This window comes from Mobula hypostoma (assembly GCF_963921235.1).
Source record: "Mobula hypostoma chromosome 13 unlocalized genomic scaffold, sMobHyp1.1 SUPER_13_unloc_1, whole genome shotgun sequence".
NCBI lineage: Eukaryota > Metazoa > Chordata > Chondrichthyes > Myliobatiformes > Myliobatidae > Mobula > Mobula hypostoma.
This window is the reverse complement of record NW_026948145.1, coordinates 477,205-490,653: the sequence shown is the minus strand read 5'-3', so window position 1 is coordinate 490,653 and position 13,449 is coordinate 477,205.

The window sequence follows — 13,449 nt, the reverse complement described above, 5'->3', positions numbered from 1 at the left end:
ACCACTCTCCTCTTTTCCCCCCTCCCTTCCGCACTGCAGAGCCAGACTCAGTGCGTGAGATCCGGCTACTGCAGCTAGTCCCAGGTAAGTCATGCCCCCCAACAGTATCCAATGCGGTATACTTGTTGTTGAGGGGAATGGCCACAGGGGAACCCTGCTCTGCCTGCCCTTTCCTCTTCTCTCAGCCTCAATCTCCTGCTTTCTCCCCGTATCCTTCATGTCCTGACTAATCAAGAATCTGTCAACCTCTGTGTTAAATATACCCAGTGAATTGGTTTCCACAGCTGTCTGTGGCAACGAATTTTACAGATTCACCACTCTCTGGCTAAAGAAATTTTCCCTCGTCTTCATTCTAGAAGGATGTCCCTCTAGGATGAAGGTGTGTCCTCTGATCATAGACCCCCCACCATAGGAAACATCCTCTCCATATCCACTCTATCAAGCCTTTCAACATTTGACAGGTTTCAATGAGATCTCCCCTCAGTCTTCTGAATTCTAGTGAGTAGAGACTAGCGCCATCAAACACTCCTCCTTTGATGAGCTTTGCAAACCCAGAATCATTTCCGTGAACCTCCTTTGAACCGTTTCCAATGTCAGCACATCCTTTCTTAGATAAAGGGCCCAAAATTACTCACAATACTCCAAGTGAGGCCTCGTTAATTCTTTATCAAGCCTCAACATTACATCCTTGCTTGTATATTCTAGTTCTCTCAAACTGAGTGCTGACATCTCACCACTGACTCAGCCTGCAAATTAAGCTTTAGGAAATCCTGCACGAGGACTCCTCAGATTTCTGAATTTACTTGCTATTTAGAAAGTAGTCTATACCTTTTTCTTCTACCAAAGTGCATGACCATACACTTCCCGACGCTCTATTCCATCTGACATCTCTTTGCCCATTCTCTGAATCTGTCTACATGCTTCTGTAGTCTCTCTGCTTCCTCAACATTACCTGCCCCTCCACTTACCTTCATATCATCCACAAACTTGGCCACAAAACCATCAATTTCATCATCCAAATCATTGACATATATTGTAACAGGAAGCGGCCCCCGTGGAAACCCACTAGCCATGGGCAGCCACTCAGAAAAGGCTCTGTTTATACCCCCTCTTTGCCTCCCGCCAATCAGCAATGCCTTATCCATGCTAGAATCTTTCGGGTTATACCACGGGCCCGTAACTTGAGAAGCCACCTCATGTGCGGCACTTTGCCAAGGGCTTCTGAAAGTCCAAGTACACAACATTGACTGATTCTCCTCTATCCATCCAGCTGGGTATTTCTTCAAAGAATTCCAACAGATTTGTCAGCCAATATTTTCCCTTGAGGAAACAATGCTGACTACGGCCTCTTTCATCATATCCCACCCAGTAGCCGGAAATCACATTGATTTGATTTGATTTAATCTTTTACCAACAGAGCCACGTCACTCATCAGCCTTCCTGCCTGTCCTTTTGATTCAATTTGTATGCTTGGATGTTACGCTCACGGCTATAATCTTCTTTCAGCCACAATTCAGTGATGCCCACAGCACCATACATTTCAAACTCTATCTCTGCTACTAGTGCATCTACCTTATTCCATACACTACACGTCCTTCAGTCCTGTATTCATCGCCCTTTTCGATTTTGTCCCCCCTTACATTGTAATTCATCTCATTGACTGCAATTTTGCCCCATCAGCAGCCCGTCTTAGCGAGTACTTTCACTACACACTGCACTTAATTGAGTACTAACCGTCCTGTCCTGAGCCCTATCACTCCAGTTCCCATCCCCCTGCCAGATTGGCCCCCCCTCGGGTTCAGGTGCAACCTGTCCTTTTTGTACAGTACAGGTCGTACCTTCCCCAGACGAGAACCCAATGATCCATCAATCTGAACTCCTGCCACTTGCCCCAGTTCCTCAGCCACGCATTCACCTGCCAAATCACCCTGTTCTTACCCACACTGGCACATGGCACAGGCAGCAATCCAGAAACTCCTACCCTGGACGTCACGTTTCTCCCTAGCTCCCTAAAATCTCTCTTCAGGGACTTAGGGTAACATTTGTTCCTGAACCTAGTGGTGTGGGAGATAAGGCTTCAGTAGCTCCTGCCCAGTTGCAACAGCAAGATGACAGCATGGCCTGGATGGTGAGGTTTTTTAATGATCGATGCTGCTTTCTTGAGGCAGTGCTCCAAGTAAGTGTGCTCAATTGTGGGGGAGGCTTTGCCTGTGATAGACTGGGCAACATCCACCACTTCGGTTGCCTTTTCCATTCCTGGGCATTGATGTTTTCATACCAAGTCATGAAGGAACTGAGTTAGGATACTCCTCATCTATACAAGTTTGTCAAAGTTTTTGGTAACAAATACTTTATTTAAAGTCCTCGGTCAAAGGTCAAGCTGCAGCATATTTTAAGCAGTCAGGGAACCAGTACGTAAAGGGAAGTCTAAGAAGAGAAGAAGCTTGAGTTGATTTCAATGACAGGAATAATTAAATGACAACATGAATAATAATAGGAGGGAAAACAGAATGATAATGGCACAGGTAAAAGAAACAAAAGATGTGTCCAAAGGAGTTCTAAATCAGAAGAGAAGTACCATTCACTGTGAACACACATGAAATGCTGGAGGTGCTTAGTAAGTCAAGCAGACATCTATGGAGGGGAATAAACAGTTGACATTTCAGGCCAAGAGTCTTCATCAGTGTTCTGACCAAAATGTTTACTGTTTGTTCTCCTCCACAGATGCTGCCTGACTTGCTGAGTTCCCTCCAGTATTTTGTGCGTATTGCTCAAGATTTTCAGCTTCTGCAGGTTTTTCTTGTGCTTGGCATTAACTGTCAAAAGATTGGGAACCACATCTGTGATTCAAGATTGTGTTATTAAATATTAAGTGGAAAGAAGTTGTTCTCTGTTTCTTTCTCCCAAAGATAGGATCTGATTCTCTCAGCATTTCCACCACATGGACTGGTACTCTGTTATTAAATGGTTCTGAACCATTCACCCTTATTTACTGCTGATGACCCAAGCACAGCTCATGTTCAAAAAGGCTGATTAGCATCTCTGCTGCATAGCATAAACTTGCCCTGTAGTTGAACTCACTGGCCTGTACAGAGATTTTATTGAAACAAGTTCTATTCTCAAAATATTTGGATTTCAACAAATGCCTTATTTGATCCTGCAGTAAACGAGAGAAGATTGGTATTCTGATAAACAGCTACTATTCTAACCTGAAATATAAAAGCAACCCTTTTCTACTCGTGCTTTTTTGTGAATGATAGAAGAGGCTTTGCAGAAATACATGCAAGCTTCTTCACTGTGTTCACTATAGGTATTTTTATTTAAGTATTCTGAATTTTATTAGTTTACCATGTTGTGGGAGTTCTAGAATTACTCTTTTGGGGGGGGGGGGGGCATGCCAATGGAACTGATGCCAAAGCTCAGAAAGAAAAAGAATTGAAGATTGATTGTATTGGATACTGTTTAATACATATTGTATAAGGTCAAAAATCTTTTAAAGCAACAAGAATCCCCAGAGATCTGTCTATACTGATTTACCCAATGTATCTGGATGGTAAATCAAAAGCCAAATGTTATGTTGCAGCAAAAAAAATCCAAATCAAAATAAATCCAGTAATACAGATGACAAACTTGAGACTCAGGACCAAAATGCAGAGGCATGGAAAACTGCTCTAGCAAAATATTGCAGTCACTTGTGACATTAATCAGTAGCACAGCACAATCAAATTGTGATTACATATTTTCATTGTTCAAATTAACTTCAATGTACAGACCTACCATTGAAAGAATATAGCACAGTGAACCCCTTAGTCAAAGTAAATATAACTTAATAGTCACAAATCTGCCAAGCCCTTTGCATATATACATTTTGTGAACTGAAAAATGTATCTTTATTAGATAGATCACGGATTGGTAATAAGCCATTTGGCCCACCGAGTCTGCTTCGCTATTTTTTCATTGCTGATCCATTTTCCCTCCCAGCCCCAATCTCCTGCCTCCCCCCTGTATCTCTTCATGTTCTGACCAATGAAAAATTAATCAACCTCTGCCTCAAATGTACACAAAGACTTGGCCTCCACAGCTAATGCCTAGAGTGGACATTATAATTTTGTATGATTCACCTGAAATGACCTTATATTCTCCTCCCTGCCAACACAAAGCAGGAAAAACAATGAAAAAGTCTCAGTGAGTCATTCAATTGTCATTTAAAGCAGAATATTTTGGATGATGTGAACTGCATGGCAGTGTCCTCTGTATGAGCAATGCAAGTTATAGAAAGAATTAAGCTATTTAAGTCATTAGTTTCAATAGTTGATACCGTATGCATGATTAAAATACTTGTTTTTCATCTGCTTGTGAAGTAAGATTCTATAATATCTTCATATTCTTGCATTTCAAATTCTCCAGCTTACTGAATAGATATCAGCAAAAAAAAAATCCATAGTGTCCTCATTCATCCGCAATTCATCCTTAAACAGAGAACAGTTCCCCTTCTGATTACATTAATCACAGTGGAGAAGACTCACTTTGATAGATTAAGAAGAACGAACTTGCTTTTTCACCTGCTGATTGTAAAACTGGCTAAAACTTATGTTCAGCATTTTATGTGGTTTTTCTTGGTCTTATTCTCTTGTTTCATCCATAAAGCATTTTTTATATTAAAAAAATGAAACCTCCTTTACACAGCATCATTGTGCAAAGGAAATGAAGAACGCTCATATACTTATACACACCACGCATTCGCTGTCAGGTCATGCAATATTCCTTTGGTGCGCTTTTTTCAATAGTTTTTTGCCACAGAACACCAGACACATGAGTCAAAGGATGAATATTTAATCAGTTTAAACTGTTTGAAACTTATTGAGACAAGAATGCAGTTGAATGATGTTTCCACCCTCTGCTTCTATTTTCCCTCACCCTTCAACACATAAAACAAAGTGTATATGCAAAGAAGAGGTTCCAAAGACCAAATTTGTAATTGGAATGTTCTATGCACAATGCTTAGACTATATTTAATCCACAAACTATTTTAAATTCTAGCTGATGTATCTGAACTAAAAGAAGCAAGGGATGTTCCATAAAGTGATGACCATATTCTTCCCCCTAACTCACGCCATATTCCTCCCATTGTTGCCATCCCGACAATCTGTACATTTTCCAGATGTTAAAGTAGAGAAATTTTGGCAAAAGCTAACAGTCAAACAGTGATGCATTTGTTGTCATGATTGCCAGTTCTCAGAATCATGAACCGTTTCATGATCCAAAGCAACATTAACTCTTTGTCAACTGAAGCAGCAATCTGCCCTGCCATGTTTTTCTGGCCTTCAGAGTTTCATGCATACACTGCAGAAATTCTTGATCTTCTGCTACTGATTATTCATTTGAGCACTTCACTACTAAAATGCAGTATCTTCTCTTATGGAAAGAAACAAATGTTTTAAAACAGTGTCTTTAACAATGACATATATAATGAGGGAGTTCACAGAAATCTAAACAGAATAAAATGAATCAGAGACATCAATGAGACCTGTCATAGATTATGGGACCACTTTATCGAGCATCTTTGCTCTGTCCGCCATAAAAGACAGGATCTCCCAATGGCTACCCATTTTAATTTCACTTCCCATCATGACACATCTGCCATGGCCTCTCCTGCCAATGACGAGGCCAACTCATATTCCATCTGGGTTGCCCCCAACCTGATGGAATGAACACTGATTTTTCCAACTTACAGTAATTTCTCAAACCAAATCCACCCCCCACCACCACATCTTCTCTTCCATTCCCCATTTTGGTTACCCTCTTATGCCTTCTCTTCTCCTCATCTGCCAACACATGTCTCTGGTTTCCCTCCTCCTTCCCTTCCTTCTATGGTCCACAGTCCTTTTTCTAAGATTCCTACTTCTTCAGCTCTTTACCTGTTTCCACCTTTCCCATCCCAGCTTCTTACATCAATCCCCCCTCCGCCACCAATAAGCTGCCCACCTTCCCTCTAACTGGCTTCACCTATTATGTGCCAGCTTGTACTCCATCCCCTCCCCCCGACCTTCTTATTCTGGCTTCAGCCTCTTCATTTCCACTCCTGGTGACGGGTCTTGGTCTGAAATGTCAAATACTTACTCCCTTCAACAGATGTTGCCTGACTTGCAGAGTGCCTCTAGCAGTTTCTGTGTATTGCTCAATATTTCCAGCATCTGCGGAATCTCTGGCATCGAAGATCATATTCAGTAAGATTCAGAAGCAGGTGGCCAAAAACTTGATCAAAGCAGTCGGTTTAAGGAAGATCTTTGAAAGGAAAGGGCAGAGGAGAAGGGGGTGGAGGAAAATTCAGAACAGAAGGCTGAGGCAACTTAAGATGTCACTGGTGAGACAAAGGGGAAAGAGATGCAAGGGGTGGCTGAAGTCAGAACAGCAGGAAGTATAGCGAGGACTTGTAAGAGCTACCTGCATAGGCTGCCGTCCATCAGCGTATCAGGATAAGGACTATATTCGTTAACCCTGCTTATCTGCTATGGATGTCTTTTGTTGTTGTTGTTCAGTCGTTCAGCTGAGTCCAACCTCTTCGTGAGCTCATGGACCAGAGGGTTTTCATGACAGTAGATTGCCAGGCCTTTCTTCTGTGTAGATACTGCTGCTGCCCAGTTTGGGACCCGGCTGGGTTTGAACTCAGGACCATCTGCCTTGAAGTCCAGTGCTGATGCCACTACACCACCTTACCTTCAACAAAATTCTCCATTTGCACAATTTCGTCCAACTTACTAACTACTTAATCACCAATTAAGGTTCCCTTTAACAGCCGCAGGTGTTTGTGGGATTAGTCTACCTGTAGCTAAGCACTGGGGCTCCCATGTATCTATTGCATTTGTGAGAGGGTTAGCATCAAAGTAGTGCTCCACAAAGAATTAACTTCTCAGCCATCTGAAAACACAGTCAAAAATTGTGATCAAAATGAGGAGCTATTAGATTATGAGGACACTCAGCCCTTGTTTATTGTCATTGAGAAATGCATGCATTAAGAAATGATACAATGTTCCTCCAGAGTGATATCACAAAAAAAAACAGGACAAACCAAGGACTAACACTGACAAGACCACATAATTATAACATATAGTTACAGCAGTGCAAAGCAATATCGTAATTTGATAAACAGCAGACCATGGGCACGGTAAAAAAAAGTCTCAAAGTTCTGATCGACTCCTGATAGTCCCGATAGCAGGTGGCAAAAGGGAGAAACTCTCCCTGCCATAAACCTCCAGGTGCTGACAACTGCCGATGCATTGGAAGCACTCGACCACAGCCAACTCAGTCCGTCGGAAAACTTCGAGCCTCCGACCAGCCCCTCCGATACAGCCTCCCGAGCACCATCCTCTGCCAAGCCCTTCGACCCCGCCCCGGCCACCGAGCAACAAGCAAAGCCGAGGACTCAGGGCCTTCTCCTCCGGAGATTCCGGATCAGCACAGTAGCAGCGGAAGCGAAAAAGGCATTTCAGAAGTTTCTCCAGATGTTCCTCCGTGCTCGCGTGTCTGTCTCCATCAAATCAGGATTGTGCACAGCATCCTACTTGACAGATAACAGATACCATTCACCGGAGTAGCCACTGCGCGCTGCATCGTGCCACCATCTTCTCCTCCTCCTTCAAACATATTTCTTATGTTGTCCGTCACATACAAGTAGAAGATGAATTAATTTCATTAAACTAGTCTATATGTCATGTACAGCAAGCTATTTTTCAGACAGAACACATATGGTATACCTTTCCATGACTGATGACATTTAAAATTCCCAAAATCACAGCAAACCAACATACTGTACCTGTGCATTCTGAGAAAGTTGTAGTGTTTGTGGAAGTATTTTTAATTGGTATATAGGGGTCATCTAGGAAAATATACATTTCAAAGTGTATTACTTTTGGCTGCATTGAAAGAACTACAAAGTGCAGCCAACATACAGTAGTAGGATAGTCAAGAGTCATTGTTCTTGTATTGTTATGATATGAAACTACATGTTAACCTTGCAAAGAAATTTGCCTTTAAAAAGAGCAATTATCTGGATTTCAGGGGAATGATAAATATGCTAATTCCAAAGTGATCAATATATACAATATAGTCTGTAAAATGTCAATACACTTAACTGGACCTGTTATAATGTGAATTAACCTTGATCCCACTAGACATTTAATTGTTTTTGGATAATTTTCTATATTATTTAAAACTTCAAAATTTACATTCTGAATCTAAAGTTCATCAATTCTTCTTCAAGCCTCATGGTTTCGGTGTCTCCATGAAATGGCATAAGACATTTGTAAGGTGGTTGCTGATGAGGCTCACAAAGACAGGAGTCGTCGGATTATTCGTTTCTTGTCAGACCTCTCCAGTTCATTCTTAGATAACCAGATGTTGAACACTATCTCCATGCCTGCACTCCCAGCAGTTGGGTCAAATGAAATTTGAGAAAAACACCGTCATTTCATAAATCTTAGTAGTATGTCATTCACCTCAACACCATTTTCGGTCTCGCTGAATCTCCACACCTCCCCCTCCCATGCCGTTTTCTTGATAGCCTGCTGGGAAAATTCAGACAAAACAAATCGAATGTTTTTTTTAAATATATCTCTTTCTATTAAGCATGCTCTGTACTTCTCAATGAATTCACTCTGCTAATTCCCTGTGATGAACATTATTAAAGAAAATATCTTGCTGCTAGCCTTCCAGCTGGGGTTCAATTTCCATCAGGTTTATCGTACCTAGACAGGTCACTGCAACCAATACAGTCAAATACAATCCTTAACCTGATCGCTTCAAACATGAAAATTACCAATAAGGTCTTCCTAGGGACTCAAAACACATAAGGGACATCATGTCATTTGTCTACTCTAGCTAATTATTTTTCATTAAGCAAAACATAAATATTAAAATCTGATTGCAAATACCTTTTAACACTCAACAGCATTCTTTGGGAATTTTTTTTGAAAAATGGAAGTCAAATAATAATATAAACCTTGTTGCTCATCATTTTTCATTATGTATTAATGACAATATAGTTATTATCAATTCAACAATCAATGAACAAACATTAAATGAAGTTGGAGAATTGGATATTGAATGGTTGTTCCTCAGCCTTGCATTGAAACAGTACAAGAGGCCACAGTTACTACCTCTTGGGACTATGTAGTCGGTGCTGATATTGCTGGAATTCAAGAGGACAATGGATTGGGCAAAAATGATTATTGGTAATGGTTTCGGTCACTAATGGAGGACACAATTTTAATCACTTTTCTGGTCTTGATTGTATAATTATAATTATTCTTTCTAATCCTATAGTGCAGAGTATAGAGGGGGGTGTGTGTGTGTGAGTGTGAGTGTGAGTGTCAGTGTCAGTATGAGTGACTGTGTGTCTTAAGAGGGCTGATTCGAAGCAGTTGACGATTGACAGGACAGGAGGAAACCTTTGGTCCAAGTACGAGGCAGAATAACCAACTGGTTTTTATCTGTTGAAATGTGAAAATACCCAAAACAAATTGTGCATTTTCATTTTTCCACAACGCTTTTCAACTCCACTTGAACTCGTCACTTCAGGTATTCCTCTGACAGAATATGTCTTGTAATTACATACAATATAGAACATTCTCAACATGTTTTCTGCATGTTTTTAAGGAGGCCTGCGCCCATTTTGCAGACCCTGGTAACCAGCCACTTTCTTCAATGATCACCTGTGCTGTCATTATGTGTAACCCAGTCCACATCAGCAACATAGATGACCAATCCGGCAACAGGTTCACGCCTGCATATGCACATGTATATACACCTACATAACATCATAATAAATTGCCTGACTGACTTTAGGCAAAATAAAGTTACCTAATTACATGCAAAGTATATGAGCAAGATGTGCAATTTGTTCAACGCCCTATTTGAAAACTAAAATAGCTTAATATCAACAGCCAAAGTCATTCTGGAAACTATTGCAATGCACATAAACTATCAGACTTGTGTATGTTCCCATTATGATCCGCCCACTGTACTTGGAGAATAGTCTCTGATCATTTCTGTGTTCTAACGAGCATTAATTTTCCAGCTCTGTGCAAAACAACATGCCAGAAGCTGCTTGATACATAAATTATTCAAAACTAGAAAGGAAATTAATTGTAAACGTTCATGGTCAATAAAATAGGATCAATGTCTTATGCTTCACTTAGCATCAAACCATAGTCACATGTTTATGAATGATAATAACATTCAATATAGGAAGAAACATACAACTTAGCAGAAAGGAAAGCTATAGTGGACAATTTTCAGAGCCACCTGAAGTCAAAAATCAATATAAAATCTTGATTGCAAAAGAACAGTCACTGGGCACAGCAATTACCACTTGGCTTGTATTAATCTTACAGTTTGACCTTTGAATTTGTGCAATGTGGCTTCAGTCTATGAAAATATCAATAAGTGTGCTGTTTTCAATGTTTGCTTGCATTCTTTACAATCACCTTTATTTTTTGGTTTTCCAATACACTGCACCAACTGTATTAAAATTTAATGTGGGCTGTAATTTGCTTTGTAAGCAAGTTTGACAAAATGTCTTTGTCCTAAACAGCTCCTATATTTGTTATATCTCACCATCTCTAATTAACAGATTAGTGATTAGAATATACAAAATGCCAACAATTTGGAATACTTTATCAGTATTAGATGTTTAGAAACTTCAAATCATTGTAAAATTAAGTTAGGATTTGATTAGCTTCAAAATGCTATCAAATGTGATTTTCACACCTTAGCTTTGAAATAGCAAATACAATCATAAAAATTTAATTGACAAATTAAAATAATAAATTTTCTAATAAGACTTTACTTTTTAATCATGTATTTCAACCAGGGAATTTGTTGCCACAAAATAACATATTTTCTTTTTGTTCCTATTTTACAACATCATAGTTACACATTCACCAAATTGGACTCTAACCAATGTTATTTGAGCCCAGACCCGTCCAATATAATTACTGTGTCAAGACCCTTATCTCATAAATGCAGCTTCCTCCTTCAACTTAATCAATAGCTATTTCCGTGTTGCCTAACTCTCCCATGTCAAAACTGCCTTCAAGACTGTCTACTTTCACAATCTATCCTTACATTAGGTCAGGGCTTTCACAGGTCCTCTATTTTGCAGAGATATAAATATATACATACACACACACATACATACATACATACATATGTACATATATACATATATGTGTGTGTGTATATATATATATATATATACACACACACACACACACATATATATACACACACACACACAGAGTATTTACACACATATAGATACATACACACACATACATTATACACATGCATATAATTTTCAAAATACCATCAGGCTACATCAATATGTACAGTGTAATACTCAGGAAGCAGCACTACATAGTGCACAGACTGCCCTTAACATGAAGCTCAAAAGGATGGGTACTGTACTCATGTGAACTCCACCATATAGACAGAGTTCTGATAGTTCTAATTTCTAGAGGGTTCTTTTCCAAAAATGATCAGTGTTTATGAAGATTGTCCAGATTTAGGATGGGGTTAACACCTGCTTCCCAAAACTGACTGCTGGCCAGATGAGTGCAAAAGGACAGCATAAAAGCAATTGCTGTTGAAAGGAGCGATATCTTGCCGCATTCATGTACTGACCTGGATCAATATCTCCAGGTGTGGTTACTATTCAAGAGATGTTCTGCTGACCTGTTTATATCACAGGACTAGTTTTCTGAAAATGTGGGCAATGCAAAATATTAGGCAACTCTGACCTAGTGGATGAAACCATACATTGAGAAAATGATGTGTCTGTGATCCCACTGTAGCAACACAACCTGTGTGATTTATTTGCAGAAAGATTCTCTCAGTGACTAGGAGGTAAATATTTTGTACAACCCTTCTTAACCAGGAAGATCTTAACTTTGATCCTAAAAAAAAATCACTGCTGATTCTGGAAATCTGAAGTAAAAGCAGAAAAATGCAGGAAATACTCAACAGATCAAGTAGCATCTGCGCAGAAAAACAGAAAGGTAGTAAAGTAGTGACATATGAACTTAAATAAATTTACTTTGAAGAAAATTAAATAAAAGTTTTAAAAATGTCTTAGTTTTCCCAGCTCTGGTGAATATCATCCACATAAAATATTAGAATTCTCTTTTCTCCCAACAGTTTGGCTTGACCTGTCAGTATTTCTCCCATTTTCTATTTTTATCACAGGTTCAATTCCTGGTCAGGCAAGTTAACTGATCACAGCTGCAACAATTTGCCTGCTGTGTGTGTGGGTTTGTGTGGACACGTGTGCATATGTGTTTGTAGACATCAGGTGTAGACAAAATATTACTCACCTGAAATATTCCCAATGGATGGACTCCTGTCAACTGTCCTTTCCTACTTCAGTCTGCACTGACCTTTCAGAAGCTTTGGTGGTATCTGACCTGGTGTCCTACTCATCCGACTCCCTATTGAATTGTAGTGATGCACATCCAAAGGTGATTGCAATAATCAGCCCAAACGCATAAAATAATACTTACTTTAAGAGAAAGTATTTATTCACCATAAGTAATTTTAATTCCAGTTGTCTTCAATGCACTCTTCTAGTGTTGCAGTCCTGACCACACCGATTAAAAATACCTACTTGGATAGGTTAGAGGAGAACTAGGAATGAGAGCAGCTCTGAGACACTCCTATAGCCAGAGGAGCAGGTTTAAGAGGATAACTCAATGTCTTATGGGCGTGTGTTACTCCTCAGCAACGTCAACCAAACACACACACTCCACTTATATATTGGCATTTGGGTCTTAGCCCATCCTCTCTCACAACCTCTAAATTGTCCTGAAGCTTTTTCCTCAGTTCAATGTTCAAAGTACGTCTATTATCAAAGTACACATAAATTATACAACCTTGAGAGTGACCTGCTTACAGGCAGCCACAAAGCAAGAAATCCGAAAGAAGCCCATGTGAAAAGGAAGTCCAACAGCCAAGGTGCAGAGAGAGAGAAAAAAACACAAATTGCGCAAACAATAAAAGCGAGCAGCAGCATTCAGGATGAAAGAGACAAAGCAGGGAGCAGGCCCACAGCCTCAGCCTCAGTTTATCACACAGTGGAGGGATATTGTCGCAAAGTTCGCAGACACGCAGCCTGGAGCAGGACACAGCCTCAGCGCCATGGAGAGCGAAGTAAAAGCAGCGTCACGGAGCAGTGAGTAAAACCTGCCCAAACCTCGCCTCTGGTCCCAACACCTTGCCTTTACAGTCCACCCGGCCCAGCCTTTGAATTGTCCAAACACCAGGTCGTCGCCCCCACATCAGGACCCGGGCCTTGCCACAGCGATATGCTCTGGGCACAGACCCCACCTCTACATTCCAGCCTGTACCCAACCTTTCCAAACTGACCCGGCACTTAGATCGATCCAACCTCACTCT